Source organism: Podarcis raffonei, chromosome 2 (assembly GCF_027172205.1).
Source record: "Podarcis raffonei isolate rPodRaf1 chromosome 2, rPodRaf1.pri, whole genome shotgun sequence".
NCBI lineage: Eukaryota > Metazoa > Chordata > Lepidosauria > Squamata > Lacertidae > Podarcis > Podarcis raffonei.
In genome coordinates, this window is record NC_070603.1 from 87755361 (window position 1) to 87763118 (window position 7758).

General features: G+C 47.6%; 1 long non-coding RNA gene across 1 annotated transcript; it reads left to right on the forward strand.

The window, feature by feature from the left end:
• Positions 1-913: 913 nt before the first annotated feature.
• LOC128408383 (uncharacterized) lies at positions 914-2644 on the forward strand. The gene is made up of 3 exons (XR_008329057.1): positions 914-1156; positions 2205-2296; positions 2387-2644. It is a non-coding gene; the product is annotated as an uncharacterized LOC128408383 (long non-coding RNA).
• Positions 2645-7758: the final 5114 nt, after the last annotated feature.

Consider the following 7758-nt stretch of genomic DNA (forward strand, 5'->3'; position numbering starts at 1 on the left):
ATCTCCGAATTTTGCGACGTCGTTCTCCAACCACAAAATGCACACAAGTGAAAATACCATACCGGAACGAAGAATAGAATCATAGAGTTGGAAGGGATCCCAAGGGTAATCTAGCCCAATCCCTATGCATTCTCTTAGGGAAAAATTGCTTGCAAAAAACCCACCTTGCGCTAGGCAAAACTGTATACAAAAGTATGTTTTTTTTAAAAAGGAGAAATGTGCATGGAATTGCATAAAGATTTTCATGTTCCTCACCCTTTTAAAATTGCACTGAGATGATTTACACAAAAAAAACCCCCAAAAAACCTGAGGTGAGGGAAACCGAAATCATCAGATTTCCCCTATCCTAGTGGAACCAGGGCTGGAACTAGATGCCAGTCTTGAAGGCAGCAAGCCAAGTGTCATCTCAAACCCTGAACCAAAGGGACCTAAACCTCATAGACCCAGCAATCTTTTACTATTCCACTGGGACAAAGTGTAAAAAGTCTGTTAATCTTATTTAAAAATAGCACAGTGCAACCAAGTATTGAATGCCAGAGATTGCTATTCTGACTTCAGCAAAAACCAGTGTAAATCCAGAATAGCCTTAATGAAGCCAGTGAAGCTGAGATCACCATTTGGCTGAAAGTCAACAGTCTGATAGCATGCCAGATTCATTACTGCACTCTTTCCCTACGCGCCTGTGTGTTAAGAAAAGAACATGATTTTTTTTTCTTTTAAAGAGAGTGTAAATTTCAAGCAGTCTAAAAGTACATTCTGTGATTTTGAAAACAAACAAACAAACCCCTTTGACGTAAAGAAGCACCACGGATTCGGCAATATTTTCATTGGGTATATGTGTTTAAAAGTGCCTGCATACACACACACACACACACACACACACACACACACACACACCGTCAACAACTGAGCAAATATATTTGCTTCATGGGGGTGCAGTTTGGAATTTTCTCAATGGCTCATTCAAAGCCTGTCAAGGATACCAGCAGCGAAATAACACTGTAATGACACTTTTGCAATGTGTGTGTGGCCCTGTGGCCTCTTTACCAGATGGGTGGGGGGGTAGTAGATACGAGACATGGTTAAGCTCGGGGAAAGCAACTGACACTAATTGTTGAAGACCTTGTAGATCAGCAAGCTGGCTCAAAATATTTGTGTGATCTTCTTCTCCAACATTTCACCAATGAAAATAGGGAAGGGGGGAGGGAAGGAGGAGGAGGAGGAGGAGAAGAAGAAGACGACTATTTTCACCTCACGCCTGACGGGGTTCCCGCAGCCACTCTGGGTGGCTTCCAACATTAATAACATGGCTCAGGGGTCAGATAACTCCATAACCTCCAAAAAATTTACAATGAAAGTAGGAACATCCTACCATACCCTCCAACATTTCTCTGGTGAAAATAGGGACATCCTAAGGAAAAACAGGACATTCCAGGATCAAATCAGAAACTGGGACAGCTTCTGTAAATCCAGGACAGTTCCTGGAAAATAGAGACACTAGAAGGATCTGTTCTTCTGCAAATTCAGAAGTGCCCACTTCCAGTCACAAGCTTACAATGAACCACTTGGCTATAATAATGCCTCCCACAGCCATCTTGACATGTGTGGCTAGAATGGTCTTGAGTGCCATTTGTTGTTTGAGATTCACGCTGACGTAACAAAAAATCGTACATCCTTGGTTGTCTAGCTGCCCACTTTTGAAGTCTTGAGTCATTTATACCAAGAACTTGTAGCCCAAGAAGCCTCTCTATCAGGGGATAACTTATGATTCCAGGAAATAAAATGTGAGCTCTGGCTACCAGAGCAGCTTTAAAATGTAAATGAGCATTGAGACTTCATAAAGTCTATTTATGCCCCTCTGTTTTAGCACAGTACATGCTTATAGGATTTATTGGGCACTTAGCAGCATGAAAGAGAAGCGTTGGCTTGTTATTTCTGCCAGTCCTTATGGCTATCTGTGACTCAGTGGCCTCTTGGAAAACACAAATATTTTCCAGAAATCAAATAACTGGTTCAAGCTGCAGTTCTCTGAGGGGGAGCAAGTCAGCACAACAGCCTTCATTTATAAAGAGAATGTGGTTTTTAAAAGAAAAAGGGGAGAGTATACAAAATCCATGACTACCCAGTGGCAGAAACGTAATCAGTGCCTCCAACCTACGCAACTAAAGTAACGGGATGATGCTTTTGGCTTCTTCACCAGGTAGGAACATTTCTCTGCAAGACTGAAAAGGCAGAATGCAGTGTCATCATTCTGTGCCTCTAGGGACTGGAGTAAGCCAGTGACTATGGTGAGAAAGTTTCATGTTCTGGACCTGGAATGCTGTGAATTTGCAAATGAAATCCAGCTCTTTGACTTTACTGAATATTTTTATTTACTGTATCTAAGAAGCATTTGGCTCTGTATGTGGTTCCTTCTCCCATCTTATCCTCACAACAACCCTGCAGTGCAGGTGCGGCTGAGAGCTGTTGACTGACCCCAGGTCACCCACTCAGTTTCCTAGCTAAGCGGGGATTTGAACTCAAGACTTGCCAGTCCTTGCCCAGAACTCTAACTACTACTCCGCACCTACTATGCACATGTGATTGTGGGCTGTTACCTCTTTCCCCTACCATGAGGTAAACCATGCTTTTCCAGAAGCTCTAAGAAGTACAGTGGTACCTTGGTTCTTGAACGGCTTGGCTCCTGAACAAATAGGCAGCAAACCTGGAAGTGAGTGTTCCGGTTTGCGAACATTTTTTGGAATCTGAGCATCTGATGTGGCTTCTGCTTGAGTGCAGCAAGCTCCTGCAGCCAATCGGAAGCTGCAACTTGGTTTCAGGAATTGAACGGACCCCCGGAACAGATTAAGTTCAACAACCAAGGTACCACTGTAGTGTCCCCTTCATAAAAAAGAAGTTTTCTATGATGAAGTAACAACAAAAAAAGAAGAAATATATTTAAAATATTGAAAGCGGGTGAAAACTCAATTGTTTACATGGGGGTTTAACAATCAATTTCTCTTTCCTGGGCACTCAGAGAACTGGGAACCACTCTCAGCAGCCTTGGAGAACTACAGCTGGAACTCTGAAGTAGGGGGGAAATCGGCGCTATTGCTCTAAACGTAGCCTGGTGGTGATTCTGAAGATAGGCAGCTGTGCTGTAAGTTGAGAGGAATAAAAGTGTTTGGTGCTCACAATAACATTTCATGGTCCCCTTCTTCCACTTTTATTGTTAGCCTATTGGTGTGAAAGGAATGTGCCTCTTGTATATCCTAATCGGCTTGTTTATTGTGGGACCATGAAGTTTCCAAGCTCAAAACGCACATCACATTTCAATCCTGTCACTGGAAGCTGCCTTAAACTGAGTCTGCCTAGCACAATATTGTGGATACTGGCCAGCAATGGCTTTCCAGATTTTCAAGCAGGGGGCATCACCATGCTACTAGGAGATGCCAGGGTTGGAACCACAGACCTTTGCATGGGAAGGAAAAGCGGATGCTCTTCTACCAGGGCCCAAGATGGTGTACAGTACATGGAGTTATCTCCTTCCAGAAACACCATGTGAATTAGGGAGAAAGGAAGTGACCAGCTCGAGGATCCCCATTTTCACCTGTGTGGGTCTTCCACATCCCCAGCCAGCACACTGCCTGCTATGTACTACATTCTTCACATATTCATTCCCCTTAAGAGCAAACTTGTGTGACTGAGAGCCTTTCAAGTCTGGAAGTGGAGAAAAAACATAAAGAAGACAGCGATATCCACATCCTTAGGGAGGGACTACAGCTCACCCACTTGTTCTGTAGCACAGAGCAACTTATTTGGTTATGCTAATTATGGTGCTCACCTAGTCAGCCAAAGCCATTACCTGGACAATGGTTTGGCAAGCTTGTTGTTATACGTTCTACGGCCACAGATACAGAAACCCCGAAACTGGAAGGGACTCAGGGCATCATCCATACTGATCTCCCCAAATTCATAATGGTATGTTCTCCTTTTAAAAAATAAAAAAATAAACCCTGCTTTTAGTGTTGTTTGTACAGTTGCTTTTTAATTGTTGTATGCTATTGTTTTTAACTTTTGCAAGCTGCTTTGTGCGCTTTTAAACGGAAAAGCATAGTAGGAAGGAAGAAATAAGCCCCAACGAGTGAGATATGTTAAAGTGAGCCATAGTGATTGGCTCCCAAAATACCCAGTGAGCTTTACAGTGCAGCAGGATTTGAACCCAGGTGTCACTGGTCTACATATTCCACTGCACCATATTGGCTCTTACTTTCTGGGGTTGCTGTAGGAGCATAATTGTTCCCTTCCAACAATTTTACTGATGTAGAACATTATTTCTATTCGGGGGGGTCAAGTTCGTCCAGGGGGTCCGGCACACTTCCTCCGCGCAGCTCTGCTCTTCCCCCCTGGAACCTTTGACTCCAGCAGAGTAAACACAGCAGAAGCAGAAGCAGGAACGTTCTGTCGTGTGGTAATAACTCAGGCTGAAACACAGCAATCTCCTTATCTTTAAAGTCTTTATTGCTGTACAAATCAACACATCGTAAATCTTCCCGGTGAGACGCAACTCATGTTGCTCCTTTCTCCATGGAGCTTAACACGCAGACTGAAAGCACACACAGAAACCACTCCCTTTCCGTGTTCTGTGCCCGCCCTCAGAATGTGAGGCGTCATTACTCAGAACTCTTAACCCTGTAAGTTCTGAGCCCCCTCAACACCCCCTCTCGAATCACATTCTGAGAGGACTTCTGAGTGTTCAACACCTTCCCCATTGCCTTCCGCCCCTTCTTGGCATCGTTGTTAGGCACCTGTTGAACCTCACAAACCTCAGGTTCGCACTGTGCGAAACCAACCCACGCATTTGTGACCTGAAACCTCTCAGGTGGAATTCCCTTTGTAGCCCGCGATGACCGCCTGGGCACAAACTGGGGTGCTCCTCCTGACCCACTGGGGCCAGCTTGTGCGTCTTCCTCATCAGAAGACTCCCCCTCTGACTTGACACGTCTGTGAGCTTTCTCCATTATGCGCACAGGAGATGAGGGCTCACTCTTGGACACTCCCTTGACAACCTGTGGAGACGCCCTACTCTGTTCAGGGACCTGGTCTCCACCAGCAGGTTCAGGCTCTGGCTCTCTTTCCTCCTCAGAGTCAGACAGACAATCTGAGTGAACGTCAGAGCGCACTTTGAGCCTTGCCCAACCATCCTGCTCAAAGAACTCAGCCTGTTTACTGACCAGAAGCTTGGTCTGATCACCTTCTGGGTATGCGAATCTCCACCCTTTTGTCGCGGGTTCATACCCACAGAAGATCATTTCCTGGTACTTTGGACCACCTTCTTGCTGCAACCACTTTGGTACAGGCACCATGGCCCTGCAACCAAAAGTGCGAAAGAAATGCACAAGCGGCTTCTGCCGATGAAGCAGGAAATATGGGGTGTCACCCACCACTGCATTGTAGCACCTGTTCATCGAGAAATTGGCCGTTTTTACCGCCTCCCCCCAAAAACCTTGAGGCAAACCAGAGTCATCCAGTAGAATCTCGGATGCTCGAACCAGGGCTTTACTCCTAAGCTCTGCCACGCCACTCTCCTGAGGAGAAGTCACCTTGTGACGTATCCCCCTCTGGCGAAAGAAACCCTTTAGAGCAGACCCAGTGACCTCAGAACCACGGTCAAACTGGAAACCTTGCACCTTGGTGGAGAACCTCTGTTCCACCTCTGCAACCCAATCTTTGATCAGTTGCGCTGCTTCCTCCTTAGCTTTCAGCGTGAAAGCCCATGCGTTCCTAGTAAAATCATCTGTCAGCACCAACAGCCACTTGGCCTTGCCCAGACTTGGCTGTGGCATACCTAAAAGGTCTGCATGCACAAGCTCAAAAGGCTTTGTGGTGACTCTCTCTACACTGGGATCACTAAATCCCTTGTTTCTGGCTTTCCTGCAAGCCTTGCAATTCAAAGGTTTACCACATTCTTTTACCTTGCAACCTTTGGTGCACTCTGATAACATCTGGACGTCCTCACAGGACCCATGTGACATTCTCTTGTGCCACACGCAAGCACACGACACATGAGTGTGGTCAGTGGCTTTCCCCTCACCCTCGAGAGGTGATTCCAGAACAAAGAGGTTGTTCTGATTTTTTCCAACACTTACGAGCTCCTTCCCATCTCTGGAGATGGTGCAAATATTTTTTTCAAAACTCACAGAATATCCCTCCTGTAAAAGAGAAGGTACAGACAGCAAGCAATGTTTTATCTCAGGGAGAACATAAACCTTCAATTCAGCCTGTAAGAAAGAGACAAACATGTTAGAAACATGGGTTACACGCCCCTGTGCCCCTGTAGCAAAACTAACAGTTTTCTCAGTTGAAACAGTTTTGCAGTTCCACATTTGTCCATCAGGTGGCGCTGTGACCAGATGGGCATTCGCAGCTGAGTCAACAACCCAACGTAGCACGCTCCCCCCACCGGAGTTGTCCTTCTTTGTTGCCTTAGCAACTGACTTCCTGCTCCTCCCGACCTTGGAGCTCTCGCTGCAGGTGGTGTTGCTGTCCAGAACCGCCATCGCCGCAGACAGCTGATAAGCGCTGTCCTCCCCTTCCGGCCGACCCTGGGACTTTCCACGCTGGCCTCTTCTCCCGGGCTGGTTCCCATGGGAAACGACCTTGGGCGCATCCTGCCTTGGCTCTCTCGCTCTCTGTGGGCAGTTGCGTCGCAGGTGTTCAGCCGAGGCACAAACAAAACATCGCCTAGTGGAAAACTTTGCAAACGTGCCTTTGGTCTTCGCTGCCCCCCCAACCTCTCCAGCAGCAATCCTCCTCGAGGCTTTTCTGCTGTTGGGAAAATGGCTTTTGGCTTCTGCTGTGGTTTCTCTGCAAACCCCCCCCAGCTCCTGCCAAACAGCCTGGGCACTCTCAAGACTCTTGGACTGGCCTTCCTGGCCTGCACCCCCAAACTTGGGTGCACAGCCTCCAGAGGAACAGCTTGCCACTGCTTTCCTCTTCCCAGCTTCCAGCAGCTTTCCAGCACACGGCTGCCTGTCTCTCTGGCGTGTCAAAGCATCGCAGCAGCTTTTAGACACGGCTCCAGCCCACTTTGGACTTCCAGGGCGTCCCACAGCCCCTCCTTGACTCTCTGGGCGTTCCCCAGCTTCTGTGCAGCATCTGGCCCCCTCTGGGCCTCCAGCCCCCTCTGGTGTGGCTCCCACTCTCTTCAGTGCCTGCCAACCGACCCAGAGCTCCTTCCCGTCTGCCTCTTCAAAAGGGACTGCACACGATTCATGGCTGTCTGCCATCTCTCCCCGGGGGCCCAGCTTACTCACGATACAGTAGCACCTCCCGGTCCGGCAGATCCTTCCCAGCGAGCTCCACCCGGCTGGCTCCAGCTACTCCTTAGCTGGCCTTTGGCTGCTGGCCTCTTTGCCTGCAGTCTCCTCACACGCACGAACGTTGCTTATCTTTATTGCTGATCTCCATAACCTGATCGTGGGGTCAAGTTCGTCCAGGGGGTCCGGCACACTTCCTCCGCGCAGCTCTGCTCTTCCCCCCTGGAACCTTTGACTCCAGCAGAGTAAACACAGCAGAAGCAGAAGCAGGAACGTTCTGTCGTGTGGTAATAACTCAGGCTGAAACACAGCAATCTCCTTATCTTTAAAGTCTTTATTGCTGTACAAATCAACACATCGTAAATCTTCCCGGTGAGACGCAACTCATGTTGCTCCTTTCTCCATGGAGCTTAACACGCAGACTGAAAGCACACACAGAAACCACTCCCTTTCCGTGTTC